Source organism: Hyperolius riggenbachi, chromosome 7 (assembly GCF_040937935.1).
Source record: "Hyperolius riggenbachi isolate aHypRig1 chromosome 7, aHypRig1.pri, whole genome shotgun sequence".
Classification (NCBI taxonomy): Eukaryota; Metazoa; Chordata; class Amphibia; order Anura; family Hyperoliidae; genus Hyperolius; species Hyperolius riggenbachi.
This window is the reverse complement of record NC_090652.1, coordinates 307,558,004-307,585,899: the sequence shown is the minus strand read 5'-3', so window position 1 is coordinate 307,585,899 and position 27,896 is coordinate 307,558,004. Positions and strand designations below refer to the sequence as shown.

Below are 27,896 nucleotides of genomic sequence, written 5' to 3'. Positions count from 1 at the left end.
TGGTATCTGAATCTGAATCGGATAGCTGAAAAAAGGTCGGATATCCGGGTTACCCGGATATCCGGAAGCTGGATGAGCAGCCCTGGTTAACAGTGCTCTGGTCCGTAAGAGGAAAACCCCCTCAGTGGTAGAGTGGTTAGACATAACATACAACTGTGAAATAGCTAAAATTAATTTGTTTATCTCTTCACTTTGTTTTCACTTTAGTATCATTTTAAACCTCCCATCTTACCATTGTCCAATCCACGTTATTGAAGGCAGCTGTGCACGAGGGGCAGCAGGAGAAAAAGACAATATTTTCCAAACAATGCTTCCTCATCTCCAGTTTTCATATTAGTTGAATTTTTTGTTGGGTTTCAAAAATATTGCCTTTTTCACTTTTCCTGTATGTGACTCTCTATCCTCAGGAGAAGAAGCTGTGAGAAGAGACTTGTGAAATCTCCGGACATGAAAAGGCGGCCATGGCTCTCCGCTCACGCCACAACACAAGGATGAGTTCAAACGATGAAGCAGAACATTCTTCTGCGCTCCGAGGTGTGAAACATGTTTGTGGAGAGGCAGAACGTGTTGTTTCCATCTTGTCTAGACTTTTATATTTGATTATGGTTCTCTCTGTGGAGATCGGAGCCTCGGCAAACAATAAGAGGGTGACAACAAGCGTGTGGAAGAGAGGAATCAAAATACAACCATATAACATGTCTTTCAGAAAGATCTCTATCATAAAAAGACTCGTGGATATGGGGAGGACTCGTGTGGACACACAATGAATGAGAGGAGGTCAGATCTGCTGCAGAATATGTCCAGCCGCACGAGGGTGAGTCATAAACTGGATGACGAGTGTATAGTAAAAGTTCTTAAACCCTTTATCAGCCAATTTTTTTAGAGGCTTGCAAGTTCTTCAGGTTAATTTATTTTTATTTTTACTAGAACAATTTATTTTAGCACCTTTTTTTTTAATTTCTTACTTGTTATATTTCCTTGCTTCTAATTAGTACTGCTGTAATGTATATTTATTGCCACTTGATACTAAACAGCAGTGTGAGACAACAATAAAAGACTTCTGCTTTCAGTCTCTATATTTTCTGCTAGCAGAGAGAAAGATCAAGACATTCCAAGAATTTACAGCTCGATGAGTTTTGCCGACTCTGCTAAAGGGTTTATATTAAGAATAATAAAGGAAAGCCCAGAGATTCCACAGAAGTAAACAAACACTGATGTCATTAAAAAAGTGGCACATATATTTTCAGCAAGACCTGTTGAATCCACCCTGATGATCATGGTCACTTAGTTACCTATGTGGTACAGGACTTTGCAGTGCTTGGGGTGAAGGTGCACACAAGCCTATATCTGGCCATTATGGTGCCCCAGGTAAGTAAGACAGCTACATTTGGCAGATCGGTGTGCTGATGATTTGGGCGCTGCCATAGGCCGTAATGCGAACTAGGATTATAGCGGTTCTTAGTGACTCATTTGGGTGACGGCAGTAGCTGGGTCTCTCAAATTAGCAAGAAGACAAGGTAATTCTGTTGCCAGCAATAGCCAGAGCCCTAATTACATGTCCACCCGAGGTGTTTCAATTTTGGGAATAATATTTTGCATGGGCAGGAGGTTTAGCTACAGCAGAAGGAGCCGTCGCTCAGCCTCACCTGGCGCCAAATTCGCCTCCGCAGTTGTTGAATGTATTCTAGGCAAGGCATATTACTGGCATCTGACACATCATTGTTTGCCGTTCCACTGATACTACCAATGCCCATTTACCTGCTCAAATTACCACATATACAGTGGGATGTGAAAGTTTGGGCAATCTTGTTAATTGTCATGATTTTCCTGTATAAATCGTTGGCTGTTACAATAAAAAATGTCAGTTAACCTCCTTAGCGGTCTGATTCTTTCCAGATTTTAGGGTCTAAAAGCGGTGCAAGTTTTTTCCCACTCTTTCAGACCCTAAAACCTGAAAAAAATCATTCTGGCAGGGAGATCTGCAGCATAAAAAAAAAAAAAAATGTACCTTCCTGGGCTCCTGTGCTGCAGTTTTCTCTTTGCCCACAAGATGGCGATAATATACATATAAACGAACTTCTCTATATTTCTCTAATATAGAGAAGTTCGTTTTCAATATTAGCCCCGCCCCCGATGACGTCACGCTGCCACCACCGCTCTGCTGCCACCACCACGGCTCCGCTGCTCCAACTGGCTGCTGGGTCCCCGGAAGAATAGCGGGGACATGGGGGATCCCGGCGGCCAGGGAAAGACCCCACACTGCCGGGGAGAGAGGCTGGAGTCCCGCTGCGCAGCGAGATCGCGCGCGAGACTCCACAACTACAAGTAAAGCTCTGCAATGCCTACCCCGACCTGAGCTCGGGATCACCGCTAATAGCTTATTTTTTCTACCCCGAGCTCAGGTCGGGAAAACCGGCAAGGAGGTGAAATATATCACATAGGAGACACACACAGTGATATTTGAGAAGTGAAATAAAGTTTATTGGATTTACAGAAAGTGCACAATAATTGTTTCAATAAAATTAGGTAAGGTGCATAAATTTGGGCACCACAAAAAAGAAATGAAATCAATATTTAGTAGATCTCCTTTTGCAGAAATTACAGCCTCTAAACGCTTCCTGTAGGTTCCAATGAGAGTCTGGATTGTGGTTGAAGGTATTTTGTGCCATTCCTTTTTACACAAAATCTCCAGTTCATTAAGGTTTAATGGCTTCCGAGCATGGACAGCTCTCTTTAACTCACACCACAGATTTTCAATTATATTCAGGTCTGGGCACTGAGATGGCCATTCCAGAACGTTGTACTTGTTCCTCTGTATGAATGCCTTAGTGGGCAGTGTTTAGGATCGTTGTCTTGTTAAAAGATCCAGCCCTGGCACAGCTTCAGCTTTGTCACTGATTCCTGGACATTGGTCTCCAGAATCTGCTGATACTGAGTGGAATCCATGCATCCCTCAACTTTGACAATGTTGACAGTCCCTGCACTGGCCACACAGCGCCACAGCATGATGGAAACACCACCATATTTTACTGTAGGTAGCAGGTGTTTTTCTTGAAATGCTGTGTTGTTTTTCCTCCATGCATAACGCCCCTTGTAGTGCCCAAATAACTCAATTTTAGTTTCATTAGTCCACAGCACCTTATTCCAAAATGAAGCTGGCTTGTCCAAATGTGCTGTGGGCGGAGGAAAAGATTCTTCTGCATCACTCTCGCATACATCATCTCCTTGTGTAAAGTGCACCAAATAGTTGAACGATGCACAGTGACTCCATCTGCAGCAAGATGATGCTGTAGGTCTTTGGTGCTGGTCTGTGGACTGACTCTGACTGTTCTTACCATGCATCGCTTCTGTCTATCCGAGAATTTTCTTGGTCTGTCGCTTCGAGCCTTAACTTGCACTGAGCCTGTGGTCTTCCATTTCCTCAATATGTTCCTAACTGTGGAAACAGACAGCTGAAATCTCTGAGACAGCTTGCTGTATCCTTCCCCTAAACCATGATGGTGAACAATCTTTGTCTTCAGGTCATTTGAGGGTTGTTTTGAGACCCCCATGTTGCTACTCTTCAGAGAAAATTAAAGGAGGAAGGAAACTTACAATTGACCCCCAAAATACTCTTTCTCATAATTGGATTCTCTTGTGTATGTACAGTAGGTCACTTAGCTCTAAAGGTTTTGGAAACAATAAAATGACAACAGTTCCCAAATTTATGCACCTGCCTAATTGTATTCAAACAATTATTGCACGCTTTCTGTAAATTTAATAAACATAATTTCACTTCTCAAATACCACTGTGTGTGTTTCCTATATGATATATTTAACTGACATTTTTTATTGTAACAACCAGCGATTTATACAGGATAATCATGACGATTAACAAGGATGCCCAAACTTTTGTACCCCACTGTAACTTCCTTAATAGAATGTGCAGCTAGTACAGGAATTCAATAAACCACTGTGTGCTAAAAATGGGGCATATCACACTACAAGCGACGCGGTGCGCCAGAAGACCCTAATCTAACGTGAGCGCATACCTACGTTACCGTGCGACACCAGCGGCAACCTGCGGCGACGTGCGTCAGAGCGGAAATCATGTAAGTCTATGGCGATGCGCATGTTTTAAAATGACCATCGCAAGTTTTACGCATTACACATGGGCGGAAGCGTATTTTGTCAATACACTTCCATGCCATTCTTCTATTCGGCCACAGGAAGTGAGAGCAGGAGAGTCTCACTTCCTGCTTGGCTTGCTGCCAGGCGAGATTTCCTGTTTTTTCGGTGAAGTGTGGTCCCAGGACCGCATCACACTGCTACCGCCAATACGCAGTGTGAAACCGACCTGAAAGTTAGTTTGCACTGCTGAAAGCAAGGCTGTCAGGTCTTCCCTAGGAAACGCAGAAAGCTGTACATACCTTGCAGAAAGCCAATATACATAAACACCCACCAGAGCCAATTAAGTGATATACTGGAGCCTTACAGGTATCTCTGATATGAAGATCATAGAGAAAAGTGATAAGGTAGGGTCCAGACCAAAAGCATAAATCATTGGTCTGACAGCATGAAAAGAAGCCATTTTTATGCATTGAAAGTGAATTAAGCGTAATTACAGGCGTAATTATGATTCACAAGCGTAGTATGCTGTACTTAAAGAGACTCCGTAACAAAAATTGCATCCTGTTTTTTATCATCCTACAACTCCCAAAAGCTATTCTAATGTGTTCTGGCTTACTGCAGCACGTTCTACTATCACCATCTCTGTAATAAATCAACTTATCTCTCTCTTGTCAGACTTGTCAGCCTGTGTCTGGAAGGCTGCCAAGTTCTTCAGTGTTGTGGTTCTGTGATGCATCTCCCACCTCCAGGCCCCTCTCTGCACACTGCCTGTGTGTTATTTAGGATTAGTGCAGCTTCTCTCTTCTCTCTTATCTTTTACAAGCTGGATAAATCCTCCTCTGAGCTGGCTGGGCTTTCACATACTGAGGAATTACATACAGGCAGAGCTGTCTGCACTCTGCAGGAAGAAACGGCCTGACACTTCAGTGAAAGATAGCTGCAGGGGGAAAGAAACACACAAATGATCTCTTGAGATTCAAAAGGAAGGGTGTATACAGCCTGCTTGTGTATGAATGTATTTTCTATGTGTGGACATACTGTACATCAACCTACTTCCTGTTTTGGTGGTAATTTTGTTTGTTTATAAACAAACTTTTTAAAACTGTTTTTAACCACTTTTAATGCGGCGAGGAGCGGCGGAATTGTGACAGAGGGTAATAAGAGATGTCCCCTAACGCACTGGTATGTTTACTTTTGTGCGATTTTAACAATACAGATTCTCTTTAACGTAATCCCAATTATGCATTGCGTAATTGCAAAAAAAAAGTATGCAAAGTTCGCGTAATTGTACTTGACCCATACGAGCAACACTATCAGTGTGAGTGACCTCATTAGTGATGTGGCCAATCTGTTTCCTTGAGATCAGTGACATCATTGAAATTAAGCCTGTGAGAATTCAGCCTGTACATTTATTTCTGATAAAGAATTTACAGAAAGTCAACATTCTACGCAGCACTTTACAGACTATCATCCAGAAATTGTTTTCTTTAGTTACTTAGAGTTGTTTGAAATAAATGAAAAAAAAAAAGTTTGACTTCCTGATCTCACGTTGGCTTCAAATTCATTCTCTATGCTTCTGAAGACCACCTGAACCCGTCCAACTATTTATAAATGTGGAAAAATCTTGCAAGAAAGGTTGTGGAAGAGACACAGCATGGGATAATTTGGAGACAAATCAATTCAAAAATAGTAAACAAGGCAGCTGTATTTTTTTTATTTGTGTGGTTTTATATTGTTTTATTTTTTCCTTAGCACCTCCAGCAGTAGCTGCAGCACCACCTGACAAGAAATTGATCTTCTGAACTGAAACAATGAGAAGCTGCAACAACTTTCTGCAGACAGCTGGTCCAACGTTGTGTTATACTGAGTTATTTTTGGAAGTCGAAGAAAATAATGAGGATTTGAAAAGAGAGGGTCAAGAATGAAATGGAATAGGTGTAAATAATTTTTGCAGAAAATAATAACTTCATAAACAGTAGAAATACTTTTTTTTTTTCATTACAACTTTATAAACTTTCCCTCTAAAAGTATGAGGCTGTCTCTTATTCAGTTTTCAAGCGTGCATGAGAAAAGGACGCCAGGAAAAAAGGGCCCAGCTGGATAACGAAATGGTGCTGGCGCATAACAAAATCTGATAACTATAAAGATTGTTGTCAGACTTGGTTAACAATAAATACAGTCGTTAAAAAAGATGGGAAATAATAACAAAAAGATATTAACGTAAAAAATTGTTACGTAATTCAATAATACAGCTTAACCCAACCCTACTCTCACACAGAACCCTCCCCTCGTGGTGCCTAAAACTAACCACTCCCCTGGTGGCTCCTAACCCTAACCGCCATCCCCCCACCCCCAGTGTTGCCTAAGCCTAACCACCCCAGAGGTAGAACCTAAACCTAATCACCCCCTTGGTGGTGCCTAAAACTAACCCACCCCCGTGGTGCCTAACCCTAACGCCCCCAGTGGTGCCTAACCCTAAACACCCCCCCTCCCCCGGTGTTGCTTAAAACTAACTGCCACCTGGGTGGTGCCTAACCTTAACCACTCCCCCTGGTGGTGCCTAACCCTAACCACTCCCTCTGGTGGTGCCTAACCCTAACCATTCCCCCTGCAGAAACACCCTTTTACATATTTTTGGAAGGCCTCAGAGTCCACCAGCTGGTATGATAACAGCTGGCAAGCTAACAGTTCCACCAAGCCAGCTGTCAAATGCCGGGCAAGGGGGTGACTGGCGTACATGGGCTTGTTCCGCTCAAAGATTTTCTTAATGGACACCTGGCTGCTGTGGGCAGAGGGGCAGGAACCGCTCAAGGTGAAAGACGGAGTGGAGGAGGGTGGCTGTCAAGGTGCAAGGGATAAAGCAGCTGAAGATGCTGCACCTGAAGGAGGAAGAGGAGGCAGAGGGTGGCTTTGCGTTTGGGTGCTGCTTTTCCTCAGGTGGTCATCCCATTGCTGTTTGTGCTTTTCATCATGTAACTTCGTAAGGCAGTTGTCCCCATGGGTCTTGGTCTTTCCACGACTCAATTTTTGGTGGCAGAGAGTACAGATGGCATCGCTGTCATCTGAGGCAGACACACAAAAAAATGTCCACACCGCTGAGCCCTGGGATGATGGCACTTTAGTGGTGGCAGCAGCAGCTGATCTTGAAGGGCATGTTGGCTGGCTGTCCATAGGTGGCGATACATGCCGCCGGACACTGCCACGAGCTGTTTCTGATGACGAGCTCCCCCTGCATCTTACAACAACTCGTCTCCTCCTACTCCTCTCTGACTCCCCCTCTGAACTGTCCCCCTGTTCATCTTGTCTAATGGGAACCCACGTGACATCTATGGCAGTATCATGATCATCATCATCATAATCATCCTCCACAGCTTCGCTTGTATCAGACACCTCCAAAACTGTACCAACAACAGGTACTTCATCATCCTCACACGTTACGTCCATACTGATGCCTAACTCAGACATATGCGGTGGTGTAACATGCGTAGCATCTTGTAACAATAATGGCTGTGAATCAGTTAATTCCCCACCAAATAACTCCTTCAAACTCTCAAATGGAGCGTATGTGGTGCTAATAGTAGCACTGGTGGCTGCCGGCTGAGTGTTAAGTGGGGTGCCAGAATCAGAGCAGGAGGAGGAAGATATGTCACAGTTCCATGTGGAAGCTGAGGAAGATGAGGTGTTCTGTGTTAAATAGTGAACTACGTCTTGACAATCTTTGGGGTTGATGGCACATGCCATCTGAACACTTTACTATGGTCGAGGGCCGCACAAAATCATGTTAGCATGACCTCGAACAGACCTGCCGGGTGGCCTGCCTCTGGCTCTGCCTGTTGTTTTTTCCATATGGGGGGGGGGGGGAGAAGTGAAAGGTATGCACGTACTGGACTAATACAGTGTGCAGTCACAGAGATGCAGTGAAAGGTATGCACTGACTGGTATAATACAATGTGCAGTCAAAGAGATGAAGTGAAAGGTATGCACTGACTGGTATAATACAGTGTGCAGTCACACAGATGCAGTGAAAGGTATGCACTGACTCGTATATAAAACATTATGCAGTCACACAGATGCAGTGACTGGTATAATACAATGTGAAGTCACAGGGATGCAGTGAAAGGTATGCACTGACTGCTGGTATAATACAATGTGCAGTCACAGAGATGCAGTGAAAGGTATGCACTGACTGGTATATAAAACAGGGTGCAGTCACACAGATGCAGTGCAAGGTATGCAGTGACTGGTATAATACAATGTGCAGTAACAGAGATGCAGTGAAAGGTATGCACTGGCTGCTGGTATATTAGAATGTGCAGTCACAGAGATTCAGTGAATGGTATGCACTGACTGCTGGTATAATACAATGTGCAGTCAAACAGATGCAGTGAAAGGTATACACTGACTGGTATTATAATACAATGTGCAGTCACAGAGATGCAGTGAAAGGTATGCACTGACTGGTATTATAATACAATGTGCAGTCACACAGATGCAGTGAAAGGTATGCACTGACTGGTATAATAAAATGTGCAGTCACACAGATGCCGTGAAAGGTATGCACTGACTGGTATAATAATACAATATGCAGTCACACAGATTAAGTGAAAGGTATGCACTGACTGGTATTATAATACAATGTGCGGTCACAGAGATGCAGTAAAAGGTATGCACTGACTGCTGGTACAATACAATGTGCAGTCACACAGATGCAGTGAAAGGTAGGCACTGAATGTGCTGGGCCTGGCACAGTATAGAAATTAGCAAGGGCCAGCTGTGACAGACAGGGCTGTATATGCAGTGTCAGTGGCACACACACACACAAAAACACATCACAAGAACATTAGCTCTCAAAAGAACTTTTTTTGTGGTGCTTTTCAGCAACAAATATCAGCAAGGAGCAAGCTAACAAGAGCTAACTAATGCTTTCCCTATCTTTCCAGCAACTTCTCCCTTCTCTCACTAAAGCAGGCAGCAGACAGAGTGAGAAAATGGCTGACACAGCAGCGTTTTTATAGGGGGGGGGCGGGGGTCCAGGAGGGAGTGCAGCCTGATTGGCTGCCATGTGTCTGCTGACTGTGATGTGGAGGGTCAAAGTTTAGCCCAATGTAGTGGTATAGGGGGCGGGTCACAAACAAGTTCGTCGGCGAACCGTTCAGGCCATCTCTACATGTCACTGTCTTCAGAGGAGCTCACAAGCTTTATTCCTAAAATCAGTGGCGTACCTACCATAGGGCTGCAGGTGCTCACAGCACCGGGTGTAGCTATGGCTGGGGGTGCCACTGTGGTGCTCAGCCACTGTGCTCTTACACCTGGGACCTTTTCTCATAGTTTGGGCAACATTCGGGAAAATAGCAGCAGGCAGTGCAGGCGACTGTACTACTTCCTGCACTAGATGTAGCACCCCTACCTCTTCCTGTCCAGTGGGCAATGTGTCTCCTCACTCTCTACACACAGCTTGCAGTGAGTGAATGTGCAGAGCAGCAGGGTGAGTAGAGAGAATGATTTCTGTGTCGCAGCAAGGACATTAGCAGGGAGAGGTGGCAGGATGTGTTTAGTGCTTCAAAAATTGCCTATTATAAGTAGCCATTTGCACTGGCTGCTGTAATACCAGAGTGCCCTGGACTATTGATTATTTATCTTGATCAGAGTAATTAATCAATAATGCAGGGCAGTCTGCTTTTGCAGAAGCCAGTGATACAGACAGACGACTTCTGTAGAGAGCAAAGAAGCAAGCTCCAGGCAATTTAGATTAGCTTGGTTACAGGTAATCTTATCTAGTTTTCCAGCTCCCCCTCCCACCCTGTTGTCTTCCCCCATAACCCTTTCCTCTTTACAGAATTTAGTGGCTTTTTTTAACAGCATGTCCCTGTCAAACAGCACTGGAGATGACTGCAGTCCTGGTGAGAGGTCTTCCTGCCATTTCTCCTCTACATCCAGGCTGTCTTGTACCTCTTTATCCCCCTCCTCTTATGCACACCCCTCTTTCGTATGTCCCCCTTTTCTGACTGTTCTCAGAGGAGCTCACAGTATAATCGTACCATAGTCATAGTCTAATGTCCTACCATATTATTAGTATGTATTTATATAGCACTACTATCTTCTGCATCACTGTATAGAGTACAGAGTTCCATAACGGTCAGGGCCGGATTTCTACTTTTTGCCGCCCTAGGCCCACTATCTCCAGGTGCCCCCGTTCACAGCCCCCCCCCCCCCCCCCCCAACAATTTATACAGGCCTTTATCCCAGCAAAAGCAGCTGGGTTCCCCAGATTACAGAGTTCCATGGCCTCTAAACACCACCCATGAAGGGGGTTGCCTGTACATCAAACAATGCCAGTAGTTTCCTGGCTTTTGTGCTAACAGAGAGTGAAGATGGCAGCCTCCCTACTCCTAACATTTCAGGTTCCCTTAAAGATTTGCTATGAATCCCAAGGACTTGTGATAAGACCCCTATTCCAGATTAAAGAAGAATTTTAAACAAGGTTTGAACTTCATCCCAATCAGTTAGTGACAAGACAATATACTTTGTATAGCGCTACAGAAGATGCCACTGCTATATAAATACTAAATGATAATAACAGTAGTCACATGCCCCCAGATAAAATAATTCACAAACTAGGTGCCAAAGAAATAATAAAAAAAAAAGTAGTTACATGCCTCCAGAAAAAAATATTAAGTAGCCACAAGTATCCAGATAAAATAATTAAACAGGCACATGCCTACAGACAAAAGAAATTTAGTCAGGTTCCTCAAAATAAACAAATAGCCATGTGCTTTATATTACAGTATTATGTAGCCAGATGCCCCCCCCCCCTTCCTTTCAGCAGCCAGATGGCTCCTCCAGTACAGGTACTCAGGTTCACCCCCCTTCCCCAAGTACAGTATGGCAAGCTAGATGCCCTCGCCATCCCCCAATACAGTATTGCTACCCAGATGTCCCCCCAGTACAGTATGGCAAGCTAGATGCCCTCGCCATCCCCCAATACAGTATTACTACCCAGCTGTCCCCCCCCCCCCCAGTACAGTATGGCAAGCTAGATATCCTCCGTCCCCCCCAATACAGTAGAGCTACCCAGATGACCCCCTCTGCACAGTATAGCAAGTTAGATGCCCTCTCTGCCCCCTCCCCATACACTATAGCTACCAGGATGCCCCCCATACAGTATAGCTACCCAGATGCCCCCCTTCCCCAGTGCAATACAGAAAGCTAGATGTCCCAACCCCCAGTGCAGTATAGCTTTCCAGATGCCCCCCCCCTTTCCCCAGTACAGCAAGCTAGACCCTCCCCCCATCCCCCAAAACAGTATATGTTTCCAGATGCCCCCCCCCCTCCCCAGTACAGCAAGCTAGATGACTCCCCAATACAGTATAACTACCCAGAAGCCCCCTCACCAGTACAACAAGCTAGATGCCCCCCCCCCCCCCTTCCCCATTACAGCAAGCTAGACACTTCCCCCCCCCCAATCACAGTATAGGTTTCCAGATGCCCCCCCCCTCCCCAGTACAGCAAGCTAGATGACCCCTATCCCCCAATACAGTATAACTACCTAGATGCCTCCTCACCAGTACAACAAGCTAGATGCCCCCCCCCTTCCTTACAGTATAGTTACCCAGATGCCCCCCTTCTCCAGTACAATACAGAAAGCTAGATGCCCCCCACCCCCCAGTGCAGTATAGCTTTCCAGATGCCCCTCCACCTTCCCCAGTACAGCAAGCTAGACACTCCCCCATCCCCCAACACAGTATAGGTTTCCAGATGCTCCCCCCCCTCCCCTATACAGCAAGCTAGATGACCCCCCATCCCCAATACCGTATAACTACCCAGATGCCCCCCTCACCAGTACAACAAGCTAGATGCCCCCCTTCCTTACAGTATAGTTACCCAGATGCCCCCCTCCCCAGTACAGTAAGCTGGATGCCCTCTCCATCCCCCCATTACAACAGCTACCCACATGTCCCTCCCCCAGTACAGTTTGACAAGTTAGATGTCCTCCCCGTTCCAGTACAGTTACCCAGATGTGTCCCCTCTTTAAGTGTGATGTGGAATTGCAAGTTAAATGCCCTCCCTGTCCCACCAATAAAGAATAGGCAGCATCCACCCCGGAGAGCAGTGGCTTACCTGCAGTGCTCTCCTTCTGTTAGCCACCCTCGCTTGATGGCTGCCCAGTGACATGATGTAACCCGCCCTCCAATCAGCGCTGGCTGCAGCTCACAGTGTTGACAGAGCAAATTGCCATGCACGGAGCGGCGCACGCCGTACTCTTCAAATACAGGAAGTGACCGGAAGTAGCCCGTGACATCACTTCCTGTTTACGGCGCTGCCCCATGCACGGCAATTTCATCTGTCAACACTGTGAGCCGCAGCCAGCGCTGATTGGAGGGCGCATTACATCATGTCACCTGGTCGACATCAAGCAGGGGTGGCTGACAGAAGGAGGAGGCGGCGGCAGTCTACATACCGGTATTAGTTCGGCGGGCGGGTAAACATACAGCGGGGAGAGCCAACACAAATAGGAATCAAACACTCTGCAGGACTGCCGCCCTAACCTCCCAGGCGCCCTAGGAACCGGCCTTGGAGGCCTGCCCACAAATCCGGCCCTGATAACGGTTAGCTCCGTCCACATACTGACGACTCCTTTTCCCCAAAATCCCAACAATTTGCAGCGACACGCATGGTGCCCCAACCTGTCACCCCCCATCAAAAATAGGTGTTTTTTGAGGGGGAGGGTGTCTGTAAATATAGAGCACCGGGTGCCAAATTCCCTAGGTACCCAGTGCCTAAAACACAAATCACAGGGAGTGTTATGACAAAAGGAGGGTGATAAGGCACTGTCATCACCAGCCGAAGGACAAATATCTATTCTGTATACATGACGTACATCCATTGTCGACTAATTTATGGTTCAGCCATCCATTATTGAACCGTTCAGAGCGTTTGTTTAATGCCAAGTCACCGCCATTTACACTCGCTGCCATCCGGCTTCCCTCCGCTTATTAAATCTTCCGCTTTCACCGGCAGGGATATCGATGCTTTTCAGATTTCACATCATGCTAAAAGTTAAGACTGAAGTCAGTGAAAAAGTTCCGTCTCTACTGTTTTCCCCTCAGCCAATCACAGGGTTTATCCTTCACAGAAATTATTATGATTATTAGCAGTATAAGTGCCGATGATTGGCATGGCAGCAGGCGGTAGATTGCCCGTCATTATGTCGCCAAAAAACAGGGCTGTGTGACTGCCGTAATGTGGGCTGGGAATAGGCCGTCTACTGCAGCAATATATCACAGCTCTAGTTTAGGAGGTTGTTTCACAGGTGACCCATTCTCTCTCTTGCACACACTCTCTCGCACACACTTTCTCGCATGCACTCTCTCTCTCACACACACTCTCTCGCATGCACACTCTCTTGCACTCTCTCTCGCACGCAGTCTCTTGCACGCGCTCTGTCACATGCACTCTCTCGCATGTACTCTCTCGGGCGCACACTCTCTCTTGCATGCCATCTCTATTGCACTCTCTCTCTTGCACATACTCTCTCTCGTGCATGCACACTCTCTCTCTCGACATGCACTCTCTCTCTCTTGCACACACTCTCTCTCTCTCGACATGCACTCTCTTGCACACACTCTCTCTCTCTCGACATGCACTCTCTTGCACACACTCTCTCTCTCGTGCATGCACTCTCTCTCGACATGCACTTGCATGAACTCTCTCTAACTAACATGCACTCTCTCTTGCATGTACTCTCTCTCGCACATGGTCTCTTTTGCACACACTCTCTCTTTCGCACATTCTCTTGCATGCTCATTCTCTATCTTGCACGTACTTTTTCACACGCACATTCTCTCTTGCATGCACTCTCACGCACTCTCTCTTTCCCATGCACTCACTCTCTCACACGCCATCTCTCACTTTAATTCTCTCGCACGCACGCTCTTGCATGCACTTTTTCTCTCCTAGGCATACTCTCGCATGCACTCTCTCACACACTCTCTTTCTTTCTCTCACGCACGCTCTATTTCTCACACACACTCTCACATTCTCTCTCTCGCACACTCTCTCTCACACACTCTCTCTTGCACTCTCTCTCGCACACACTCTCTTTCTCTCGCACTCTCTCTCTCGCATGCACTCGCACTGTCTCTCTCTTGCACACACTCTCTCTCACACTCTCTCTCTCTCTCTCTCGCACACACTCTCTCTCTCGTGCTCTCTCTCTCTTTCGCATGCACTTCTCTCGCACGCACTCTCTCTCTCGCACTCTCTCTCACTCTCTCTCTCTCTCGCCTGCACTCTCACTCGCACGCACTCTCTCTCTCGCACTCTCTCTCACACTCTCTGTCTCTCACACTCTCCCTCTCTTGCACGCACTCTCTCTCGCACTCTCTCTCTCTCTCTCTCGCACACACTCTCACTCTCTCTCTCGCACACACTTTCTCTCTCGTACGCATGCTCTCTCTCTCGCACACACTCTCTCTCGCATGCTCTCTCTCGCACACACTCTCTCTCTCACGCACTCTCTCTCCCACTCTCTCTCTCTCGCACGCATTCTCTCTCTCTCTTGCACAACAGCCAAAAAATGGGTGTGGCTATGCACCAGAATGTGGGTGTGATCATGGGTGGGGCCAACTTTACATGAACTTAAAAGGGGTCTAGGCCTGCCCAGCAAAATGTTGGATGAAGCCCCGTCTCCATTATTACAGAAAAAAATTCAATGTAGCATATTACATAAATAGGCAGTGTCACTTAAAGATATGGGACATGCTGGAAGCTGTGGTGCCTGGAGCCTCCATAGGGAGCATGCATTATTGCGTGTGTCCTCACTGTTCCTCCCCCCAACTCTAAACCCCCAACAGCAGAGCAGAACAGCAGGTGGAACTACTCGTCTCCTCCATCCGCTCTCCAAGTCTGGAGACGCATACATATGAATTGGCTGCCGGGAGACTTGGGCGCAGGATACAGCCGGTATACGGCTCATCCTGCTCCTGCACAACTCCTGGCGGTGTTAATTACTATTCCCTCTCCATGTCAATGTGGATAGTGGGGAATGATGTCATTCGGCTTCCAGCTATTGCTGACGGCCAAATTACAGTGTTTAACATTTAACTTCATCTCCGTCTTCTGATGGTGACAAAGTTACTCAGTGTGCCCTGCTAAAGCCATATTTCCTACTATGGCCTATGGTGGCGCCGGCTGCGCCCAAATCTCCTGCGATGTAATCACAGCGCTCGCTGGAGACATCCTCTGTAGCTGGCATTTCTCCCCATAGCATCTCAGCATCAGAAGCTAGGAGCTCTAGTGTCTGATTCATTCTTAGACACTAGGAGGAGAAGCCCGGTAGAGAAGATGTCTGCAGAATCTGGAGATCAAGCAGCCGGAGGTGAGTACTGCCATCCGCTGCCTAGGGAAGATCTGGGCCACCCCAGAATAGATCCGGGGCACGTGCCACTGATCTTTGGGGCTAAGGACGCCCCTGTTTATGACCCTTGTGAGATGAGCCCCCAGGCTGTGAGGGTCACCAGGGGGAGGCAAGGGAAAGGGTATAAATGTTTGGGGGGCCCTGACAGTTTTGCTGGGGGATGCCATGATTTGTAGATATGATATTCTATCGAACTCTTTATATGTTTTCAGCATAGATTCTCTTCCCTTCACCCCCACAACCTTCATGCGTCTTTATCACCCCTGTTCTGGCTTTCCGCTGTCTCCTTCGGGTGTGACTATCTGGCTTCACAGTGGTCACCTCCAGGTTACAAAAACGTACATGTTAGTCAAGCCATAATTAGGCGTATTTTGGCATCTGGCTGTTTTACCGTCCTGCTGCTCGGTGAAGCCGCGGGCTGCTACAATTATGAGCGTTAATTAATTTTATGTAGCCAGAAAACATACATTCTGAAAAGGTTGGTTCCTTAAATTGAAAACACACAGAGTGGTTACAGATGAGGCTTTGGAAATGGAATATAACGAAAATATGTAAATAGTTACTAAAATTAAAAGGGGACTCTGCTCAAAACTAAACCCAGGGAAATGAGCTGTGAGCTCAGAGTAATTTAGACAGTACCTTGTTGTTACTAGTGTTGGGCGAAAACCTAGATGTTCGGGTTCGCGAACGTTCGCCGAACATCGCCGCGATGTTCGGGTGTTCGACCCGAACTCCGAACATAATGGAAGTCAATGGGGACCCGAACTTTCGTGCTTTGTAAAGCTTCCTTACATGCTACATACCCCAAATTTGCAGGGTATGTGCACCTTGGGAGTGGGTACAAGAGGAAAAAAAATTAGCAAAAAGAGCTTATAGTTTTTGAGAAAATCGATTTTAAAGTTTCAAAGGGAAAACTGTCTTTTAAATGCGGGAAATGTCTGTTTTCTTTGCACAGGTAACATGCTTTTTGTCGGCATGCAGTCATAAATGTAATACATATAAGAGGTTCCAGGAAAAGGGACCGGTAACGCTAACCCAGCAGCAGCACACATGATGGAACAGGAGGAGGGTGGCGCAGGAGGAGAAGGCCACGCTTTGAGACACAACAACCCAGGCCTTGCATGAGGACAAGAAGCGTGCGGATAGCAATTTGCGTTTTGTCGCCATGCAGTCATAAATTTAATACAGATGAGAGGTTCAATAAACAGGGACCGGAAACGCTAACCCATCACAGATGTTCATTGTTCATGTTACTTGGTTAGGGTCCGGGAGTGTTGCGTAGTCGTTTCCAATCCAGGATTGATTCATTTTAATTTGAGTCAGACGGTCTGCATTTTCTGTGGAGAGGCGGATACGTCGATCTGTGACGATGCCTCCGGCAGCACTGAAACAGCGTTCCGACATAACGCTGGCTGCCGGGCAAGCCAGCACCTCTATTGCGTACATTGCCAGTTTGTGCCAGGTGTCTAGCTTCGATACCCAATAGTTGAAGGGTGCAGATGGATTGTTCAACACAGCTATGCCATCTGACATGTAGTCCTTGACCATCTTCTCCAGGCGATCGGTGTTGGAGGTGGATCTGCACGCTTGCTGTTCTGTGTGCTGCTGCATGGGTGTCAGAAAATTTTCCCACTCCAAGGACACTGCCGATACCATTCCCTTTTGGGCACTAGCTGCGGCTTGTGTTGTTTGCTGCCCTCCTGGTCGTCCTGGGTTTGCGGAAGTCAGTCTGTCGGCGTACAACTGGCTAGAGGAGGGGGAGGATGTCAATCTCCTCTTTAAAGTCTCCACAAGGGCCTGCTGGTATTCTTCCATTTTGACCTGTCGGACTCTTTCTTCAAGCAGTTTTGGAACATTGTGTTTGTACCGTGGATCCAGAAGGGTATAAACCCAGTAATTGGTGTTGTCCAGAATGCGCACAATGCGTGGGTCGCGTTCAATGCAGTCCTAGGCCGAAGAGGTCATAGCCTAGGGTCACAAAAACCTGTTTATTTGGGCAATTTCAATGGTAGTGATGGTGACGTACATAAATCTCAGCCATGGCCGTTAGCAACGTCTGAATTTCACGAAATGTCTCATGCAGGTAGAAGACATATTGTTAGACTTGGATTCCAAAGATGGGGTCCCTACATCTCTGCAAACCAGAGTTACAGGGGTCCAAAATTGGTAAAACCCCCCATAGGCTTTCATTGGGCCTCCTATTTACAGTTCCAAAATCTCACATCTTTTCAAAGGGCAAATGATCAGCAGTGGCAAATTTTCTAGCATTGTAGGGACCCTTAGGGGGAACATGACTGGTGAGTTTCGGGCCCCTAGGCCGAAGAGGTCATAGCCTAGGGTCACAAAAACCTGTTTATTTGGGCTATTTCAATGGTAGTGATGGTGACGTACATAAATCTCAGCCATGGCCGTTAGCAACGTCTGAATTTCACGAAATGTCTCATGCAGGTAGAAGACATATTGTTAGACTTGGATTCCAAAGATGGGGTCCCTACATCTCTGCAAACCAGAGTTACAGGGGTCCAAAATTGGTAAAATCCCCCATAGACTTTCATTGCCTCCCTATTTCACTTTCCAAAATCTCACATCTTTTCAAAGGGCAATGGCTCAGCAGTACCAAATTTTCTAGCATTGTAGGGACCCTTAGGGGGAACATGACTGGTGAATTTCGGGCCCCTAGGCCAAAGAGGTCATAGCCTAGGGTCACAAAAACCTGTTTATTTGGGCTATTTCAATGGTAGTGATGGTGACGTACATAAATCTCAGCCATGGCCGTTAGCAACGTCTGAATTTCACGAAATGTCTCATGCAGGTAGAAGACATATTGTTAGACTTGGATTCCAAAGATGGGGTCCCTACATCTCTGCAAACCAGAGTTACAGGGGTCCAAAATTGGTAAAATCCCCCATAGACTTTCATTGCCTCCCTATTTCACTTTCCAAAATCTCACATCTTTTCAAAGGGCAATGGCTCAGCAGTACCAAATTTTCTAGCATTGTAGGGACCCTTAGGGGGAACATGACTGGTGAGTTTCGGGCCCCTAGGCCAAAGAGGTCATAGCCTAGGGTCACAAAAACCTGTTTATTTGGGCTATTTCAATGGTAGTGATGGTGACGTACATAAATCTCAGCCATGGCCGTTAGCAACGTCTGAATTTCACGAAATGTCTCATGCAGGTAGAAGACATATTGTTAGACTTGGATTCCAAAGATGGGGTCCCTACATCTCTGCAACCAGAGTTACAGGGGTCCAAAATTGGTAAAATCCCCTATAGACTTTCATTGCCTCCCTATTTCACTTTCCAAAATCTCACATCTTTTCAAAGGGCAATGGCTCAGCAGTACCAAATTTTCTAGCATTGTAGGGACCCTTAGGGGGAACATGACTGGTGAGTTTCGGGCCCCTAGGCCAAAGAGGTCATAGCCTAGGGTCACAAAAACCTGTTTATTTGGGCTATTTCAATGGTAGTGATGGTGACGTACATAAATCTCAGCCATGGCCGTTAGCAACGTCTGAATTTCACGAAATGTCTCATGCAGGTAGAAGACATATTGTTAGACTTGGATTCCAAAGATGGGGTCCCTACATCTCTGCAAACCAGAGTTACAGGGGTCCAAAATTGGTAAAATCCCCCATAGACTTTCATTGCCTCCCTATTTCACTTTCCAAAATCTCACATCTTTTCAAAGGGCAATGGCTCAGCAGTACCAAATTTTCTAGCATTGTAGGGACCCTTAGGGGGAACATGACTGGTGAGTTTCGGGCCCCTAGGCCGAAGAGGTCATAGCCTAGGGTCACAAAAACCTGTTTATTTGGGCTATTTCAATGGTAGTGATGGTGACGTACATAAATCTCAGCCATGGCCGTTAGCAACGTCTGAATTTCACGAAATGTCTCATGCAGGTAGAAGACATATTGTTAGACTTGGATTCCAAAGATGGGGTCCCTACATCTCTGCAAACCAGAGTTACAGGGCTCCAAAATTGGTAAAATCCCCCATAGACTTTCATTGCCTCCCTATTTCACTTTCCAAAATCTCACATCTTTTCAAAGGGCAATGGCTCAGCAGTACCAAATTTTCTAGCATTGTAGGGACCCTTAGGGGGAACATGACTGGTGAGTTTCGGGCCCCTAGGCCAAAGAGGTCATAGCCTAGGGTCACAAAAACCTGTTTATTTGGGCTATTTCAATGGTAGTGATGGTGACGTACATAAATCTCAGCCATGGCCGTTAGCAACGTCTGAATTTCACGAAATGTCTCATGCAGGTAGAAGACATATTGTTAGACTTGGATTCCAAAGATGGGGTCCCTACATCTCTGCAAACCAGAGTTACAGGGCTCCAAAATTGGTAAAATCCCCCATAGACTTTCATTGCCTCCCTATTTCACTTTCCAAAATCTCACATCTTTTCAAAGGGCAATGGCTCAGCAGTACCAAATTTTCTAGCATTGTAGGGACCCTTAGGGGGAACATGACTGGTGAGTTTCGGGCCCCTAGGCCAAAGAGGTCATAGCCTAGGGTCACAAAAACCTGTTTATTTGGGCTATTTCAATGGTAGTGATGGTGACGTACATAAATCTCAGCCATGGCCGTTAGCAACGTCTGAATTTCACGAAATGTCTCATGCAGGTAGAAGACATATTGTTAGACTTGGATTCCAAAGATGGGGTCCCTACATCTCTGCAACCAGAGTTACAGGGGTCCAAAATTGTTAAAATCCCCTATAGACTTTCATTGCCTCCCTATTTCACTTTCCAAAATCTCACATCTTTTCAAAGGGCAATGGCTCAGCAGTACCAAATTTTCTAGCATTGTAGGGACCCTTAGGGGGAACATGACTGGTGAGTTTCGGGCCCCTAGGCCAAAGAGGTCATAGCCTAGGGTCACAAAAACCTGTTTATTTGGGCTATTTCAATGGTAGTGATGGTGACGTACATAAATCTCAGCCATGGCCGTTAGCAACGTCTGAATTTCACGAAATGTCTCATGCAGGTAGAAGACATATTGTTAGACTTGGATTCCAAAGATGGGGTCCCTACATCTCTGCAAACCAGAGTTACAGGGCTCCAAAATTGGTAAAATCCCCCATAGACTTTCATTGCCTCCCTATTTCACTTTCCAAAATCTCACATCTTTTCAAAGGGCAATGGCTCAGCAGTACCAAATTTTCTAGCATTGTAGGGACCCTTAGGGTGATCATGACTGGTGAGTTTTGCCACTGCTGAGCCATTGCCCTTTGAAATGGTGTGAGATTTTGGAACGGTAAATAGTAGGCCCAATGAAAGCCTATGGGGGATTTTACCAATTTTGGAGCCCTGTAACTCTGGTTTGCAGAGATGTAGGGACCCCATCTTTGGAATCCAAGTCTAACAATATGTCTTCTACCTGCATGAGACATTTCGTGAAATTCAGACGTTGCTAACGGCCATGGCTGAGATTTATGTACGTCACCATCACTACCATTGAAATAGCCCAAATAAACAGGTTTTTGTGACCCTAGGCTATGACCTCTTTGGCCTAGGGGCCCGAAACTCACCAGTCATGTTCCCCCTAAGGGTCCCCACAATGCTAGAAAATTTGGTACTGCTGAGCCATTGCCCTTTGAAAAGATGTGAGATTTTGGAAAGTGAAATAGGGAGGCAATGAAAGTCTATGGGGGATTTTACCATTTTTGGACCCCTGTAACTCTGGTTTGCAGAGATGTAGGGACCCCATCTTTGGAATCCAAGTCTAACAATATGTCTTCTACCTGCATGAGACATTTCGTGAAATTCAGACGTTGCTAACGGCCATGGCTGAGATTTATGTACGTCACCATCACTACCATTGAAATAGCCCAAATAAACAGGTTTTTGTGACCCTAGGCTATGACCTCTTTGGCCTAGGGGCCCGAAACTCACCAGTCATGTTCCCCCTAAGGGTCCCTACAATGCTAGAAAATTTGGTACTGCTGAGCCATTGCCCTTTGAAAAGATGTAAAATTTTGGAAAGTGAAATAGGGAGGCAATGAAAGTCTATGGGGGATTTTACCAATTTTGGAGCCCTGTAACTCTGGTTTGCAGAGATGTAGGGACCCCATCTTTGGAATCCAAGTCTAACAATATGTCTTCTACCTGCATGAGACATTTCGTGAAATTCAGACGTTGCTAACGGCCATGGCTGAGATTTATGTACGTCACCATCACTACCATTGAAATAGCCCAAATAAACAGGTTTTTGTGACCCTAGGCTATGACCTCTTCGGCCTAGGACTGCATTGAACGCGACCCACGCATTGTGCGCATTCTGGACAACACCTATTACTGGGTTTATACCCTTCTGGATCCACGGTACAAACACAATGTTCCAAAACTGCTTGAAGAAAGAGTCCGACAGGTCAAAATGGAAGAATACCAGCAGGCCCTTGTGGAGACTTTAAAGAGGAGATTGACATCCTCCCCCTCCTCTAGCCAGTTGTACGCCGACAGACTGACTTCCGCAAACCCAGGACGACCAGGAGGGCAGCAAACAACACAATCCACAGCTAGTGCCCAAAAGGGAATGGTATCGGCAGTGTCCTTGGAGTGGGAAAATTTTCTGACACCCATGCAGCAGCACACAGAACAGCAAGCGTGCAGATCCACCTCCAACACCGATCGCCTGGAGAAGATGGTCAAGGACTACATGTCAGATGGCATAGCTGTGTTGAACAATCCATCTGCACCCTTCAACTATTGGGTATCGAAGCTAGACACCTGGCACAAACTGGCAATGTACGCAATAGAGGTGCTGGCTTGCCCGGCAGCCAGCGTTATGTCGCAACGCTGTTTCAGTGCTGCCGGAGGCATCGTCACAGATCGGCGTATCCGCCTCTCCACAGAAAATGCAGACCGTCTGACTCAAATTAAAATGAATCAATCCTGGATTGGAAACGACTACACAACACTCCCGGACCCCAACCAAGTAACATGAACAATGAACATCTGTGATGGGTTAGCGTTTCCGGTCCCTGTTTATTGAACCTCTCATCTGTATTAAATTTATGACTGCATGGCGACAAAACGCAAATTGCTATCCGCACGCTTCTTGTCCTCATGCAAGGGTTGTTGTGTCTCAAAGCGTGCCCTTCTCCTCCTGCGCCACCCTCCTTCTGTTCCATCACGTGTGCTGCTGCTGGGTTAGCGTTACCGGTCCCTTTTCCTGGAACCTCTTATATGTATTACATTTATGACTGCATGCCGACAAAAAGCATGTTACCTGTGCAAAGAAAACAGACATTTCCCGCATTTAAAAGACAGTTTTCCCTTTGAAAATTTAAAATCGATTTTCTCAAAAAATATAAGCTCTTTTTGCTAATTTTTTTTCCCTCTTGTACCCACTCCCAAGGTGCACATACCCTGTAAATTTGGGGTATGTAGCATATAAGGAGGCTTTACAAAGCACGAAAGTTCGGGTCCCCATTGACTTCCATTATGTTCGGAGTTCGGCTCGAACACCCGAACATCGCGGCCATGTTCGGCCCGAACCCGAACATCTAGATGTTCGCCCAACACTACACGTGACCCGTTTGGCCAATCACAGCGCTAGCCGAACGTTCGGGTAACGTTCGGCCATGCGCTCTTAGTTCGGCCATATGGCCGAACTCGAACATCACCTGAACAGGGTGATGTTCTGCAGAACCCGAACACTGTTCGCCCAACACTAGTTGTTACTTACTTTTGGCCACTTTTTTAACTTAAAGTCAGAGAATCTGTACTGTAAAATTCTTACAATAAAAAGCATACCATTCTATTCATTCTGTTCTCCTGTGCCCCTCTGTGCTGTTTCTGCCTCTCCCTGCTGCAATCCTGGCTTGTAATTGCCAGTTTTATGCAGTGTTTACAAACAAAAGACATAGCAAGTGATAGTCTGACAGTAGCTCAGAGTGTGAGTCATACAGAGTGTGCAGGGGGCCTGGTAAGGGTGTGTATAGCTTCTAGCCAATCACAAGCAGCACAGCACATTCCAGCCTGACTGCCTGAGCCTGACAGACCCGACAGAGGAGAGAAGATTAGATCATATAACAGAGATAACACAGCCACTGTGCAACTAGAAAAGGCTGCAGTAAGCCAGACCACATTAGAACAGGTATATGAACTTATAGGATAGAAGAAATAAGGCTCAAAATGTTGTTACAGAGTCTCTTTAAGAGGGCTGAAAAATAAGTTTAATTAGAAGATGAAAAATTATCTCCTAGAAGAAACTCTAGGAGAAAAAGTGATTTAGATTGGACCCTATTACTTCTCTGTTTTGAGGGTATAACAAGTTCTTTTACATCCTAGTTTGAAGTCTTTGAAGTTCAGCAAGTTTTCTAGGTGACATCAGAGTGTTGTATACAGCCCTGGGCCAACCGTGACGCCAGGTGACACCACTTCCTCAGGCAGTATCCTGTGTCAGGGCGGAATCCTGTCCCCCTCCCTCCCTGGCCACTGCTTGTTTCACCGCTAGGGCCCCCCTGCACTTCTCTAGGTGGTTGAAGTGGTGCGGACAGGGTGCCCGGCAGAAGTGGGGAGAGGGGCCAACATTATTCCTTCCTCCTTCTCCATGGGTCTCCTGCTCACTCCCTCCAGTGCAGCATAGCTTTCCCCTCCAGCCTCCCAAAATGGCCCCGAGCAGGCCTCGGGTGGGGTCCCGCTCAGTATTTCTGCAGGGGGGCCCAGTGGCACCTAGTTACGCCCCTGGTCATATGTCTATGTATGTATTGTGTAGGGTAAGTATAGCGTAGGGTAAGTATCATAGTCCAGGGCCAATTTAGGGGGAATCCAATTAACTTACCTGTATGTTTTTGGGATGTGGGAGGAAAGCAGAGTGCCCAGAGGAAACCCACGCCGACACAAGGGGAACATACAAACTCCATGCAGATAGTATCACGGCTGGGATTCTGGGACACAGCGCTGCAAGCGAGAATGCTAACCACTACGCCACTGTGCTGCCCACTGATGCCACTGAGAACATCTCTCGACACACCAGCCCAAGTCCTGTGTATTTGAAGGGCATCTACTTCCTAGGCTAATATGTGATGAATACCCCTTGTAAGATTTCCAATGTGGAAATTTGCCATGCTATAATTTGTTCCTACATTTCATTACACAGCGCAATGAACGCCAAAGGAAAAAAAAATGAAAAAAAGATGAATTTAAACACAGACGGATTTTATTTGCTGTAACGGATGCTGAACAAATGTGCTAGTTTAGCAGTTTTCCTTATCTCTCTGCCCCAATAACAATATTAAACTCCTTTATAGTTTATTGTGTGACCTAATATACCTGGGAGCGCGGCGAGATCCGTCTTTACTTGCTGAAAAAGCTGAAAGCAAAGTGGAAAGTAATGAAGAAGAAAACTTACATTAACCACATTGTTTCTTCCAAGTGGCGGAGACATTAAAACCGCCATTTGCATATAAAGCGGAAATCTGAAGGTGTTAAAAATGTTTCAAAATGCCTCTAAAAGGGAGATAAATTTAACGCTGAGATGAAAGCATTATTTTATTCCTGTTCTTCGCGGGAAATCGTCCGGGAATGTTAATGTCATTTACAGTGCCGGTGAAAAATGATGATGCCCGAATTTCGCCTCCTCTGCTAAACGGTTCTAAATTCATACAGTATATTGACATTGTGAGGTGACGGCCGCACCGGTTTCCCGAAACTCCGGAACTGCCATTTAGCCGGGACTTACTTTGTTCTACAGCCTGGAAGGGTCAGATCAGCTGAAGCAAGTAGTTGCGGTGGGGCGTTGTCAAGCTTGGCAAGTTATCAGCTCAGAGCTCAGCTCCTATGCCCCAATCTACCACCACCTTCTTCAGCCTATGAGGCACGCACAGGAGGTTAAGAGCAACACCTGCCCGACTTCGGTTACACCCAGGCCTTGTGGGTGCAACTAGGTATAGGAGCTGAACGTAGAGTGAACTATGTGACTCACCAGAACCTAACAGGAGATAGCGAAAGTCCAGTAACAAGCTGAGGTTATACACGTAGTATCAGAAGTATCGAAGTACACTAGGAGCAAGCAATATCAGGGTCAGGCAATCCGAGGTCAATACAGGCAGCAGACAGAGTAGTCAGATTCCAGGCAGAGGGTCGGTTCAGGCAGCAGGCAGAGAGTAGTCAAATTCCAAGCAGAAGGTCGGTACAGGCGGCAGACAGAGAGTGGTCAATTTTCAGGCAAGATCGATACACGGATAATCCAATACAAATGATACCACCCAGCAAAAGCACACAGCCAAAGCTATCACGGCCGGACAACAAGTGTCCAAACAGGGATTAAATACTGGCAGCATCCAATCAGTGGCAGGCCACACAATCACAGGACCAATCATCTCTCAAGCAGAACGTCCGTCCCCTTTTAGAGCTGGGACGCACAGAGTCAGAGGCGGCGCGCGCAGCCCCATCGGGAAGGGCGCCTGCGTTTCTAGGAGGAAGAGACTGGAGCGGCTTGCCTCTCACCGCGGGAACCCTCATCGCGGGCTCGTACAGGTAAGTCCCTTACAGGCGGCACCTCCATAGACCGCAATGCAACTTTGCAGCTATGGGCTCGCATTACAATGTCCTCTTCCATGTCCTCCAGTTTTCTTAGTTCTTATTTTTCTATCACATGATTTAAGAGGAACTTTAACTAAGGATTGAACTTCATCCCCATCAGTAGCCAATAACCTCCATTCCCACGAGACTTCTTTATCTTTTCTAAAATAGATCCTCAGGGGGCTCTGTATGGCTGACATTGTGGTGAAACTCCTCCCACAGTGTGATGTCATGACCTGGGCCATGACAGTTTGCTATCTGTGAACCACAATGCATTGTGGGACATAACGTCTGTTCCTACTATTCCCCTTAACATAAGTAGCTTGTGATGATCGCATGTATGAGGGCTTTGCTATTAACTGCTAAAGATGGCCTGAAATAATTTAATTTCCAAATTGTAATTATGTATGGCTTCAAGAGAAATTTTGAGTAAATATAATAAGCATACTCTGATCAGGACTACCCTATTGTACAGCACCACGGAAAAGGTGATTACGCTATGTACAGTAAATCCAAAATAGTGTTAGGTGGGAGTGGAGAAAAATATTGTAGAAAGGCTTTAAAGCAAATCTGAAGTGAAAATAAACTTATGAAAGATATAATGAGTTGTAAATGTAGTACAGCTGAGAGACAGAACGTTAGTAGCAAAGAATAAAGTCTCATGTTGTTTTCCAGTGCAGGAAGAGTTAAAGGATACGTCCAAGGTAATCACTAGGCATGGTCGGAATAGCCGATTTCCGTTTCCGGCACAATTCCGCATTCCGTCATATAGAAATTCCGTTACCGTTCCATTCCGACGGTATACCGGGGCAGTTCCGCGGAATTCCGACTTATACAGAATTCCGTCCGACAGCTGAATGAATTGTGCACCCCCTCCTACACTGCGCCCTGAGGCTGCAGCCTCTCCAGCCTCAGCCTTACTAGTGGGTAAGACAGATACCTACCACCATGCAGTGTGGTTCATGGTCTAGAGGGTAAGACAGATACCTACTACACACTAGGTCCTGGGTTCAAATCCCAGCTATGGTATATAAGCATGCTTTTCAAAAAGTACAAATCCTTAATCATGCTACTTTTTCTATCGAATTGATCATAATGGAAGTATGGTTTATGCTACCGCCAGCTTTAGCATGTAGTGTGGGTCATGGTCTAGAGGGTAAGACAGATACCTACTACACACTAGGTCCTGGGTTCAAATCCCAGCTATGGTATATAAGCATGCTTTTCAAAAAGTACAAATCCTTAATCATGCTACTTTTTCTATCGAATTGATCATAATGGAAGTATGGTTTATGCTACCACCAGCTTTAGCATGTAGTGTGGGTCATGGTCTAGAGGTTAAGACAGATACCTACTACACACTAGGTCCTGGGTTCAAATCCCAGCTATGGTATATAAGCATGCTTTTCAAACAGTACAAATCCTTAATCATGCTACTTTTTCTATCGAATTGATCATAATGGAAGTATGGTTTATGCTACCGCCAGCTTTAGCATGTAGTGTGGGTCATGGTCTAGAGGTTAAGACAGATACCTACTACACACTAGGTCCTGGGTTCAAATCCCAGCTATGGTATATAAGCATGCTTTTCAAAAAGTACAAATCCTTAATCATGCTACTTTTTCTATCGAATTGATCATAATGGAAGTATGGTTTATGCTACCGCCAGCTTTAGCATGTAGTGTGGGTCATGGTCTAGAGGGTAAGACAGATACCTACTACACACTAGGTCCTGGGTTCAAATCCCAGCTATGGTATATAAGCATGCTTTTCAAAAAGTACAAATCCTTAATCATGCTACTTTTTCTATCGAATTGATCATAATGGAAGTAT

The 27,896-nt window shown here is 46.0% G+C and overlaps 2 long non-coding RNA genes across 2 annotated transcripts in view; both read right to left on the bottom strand.

Annotated features, from left to right (window-relative positions):
* The window catches only part of LOC137525910 (uncharacterized), a 91,090-nt gene extending 78,790 nt beyond the window's left edge, over positions 1-12,300 (bottom strand). The window contains exon 1 of the long non-coding RNA XR_011023059.1: positions 12,229-12,300. This is a non-coding gene — a long non-coding RNA (uncharacterized lncRNA). The remainder of the gene's footprint in view (positions 1-12,228) is intronic.
* The window catches only part of LOC137525201 (uncharacterized), a 355,356-nt gene that overhangs the window by 177,929 nt on the left and 149,531 nt on the right, over positions 1-27,896 (bottom strand). The gene's annotated exons all lie outside the window — the stretch shown is intronic.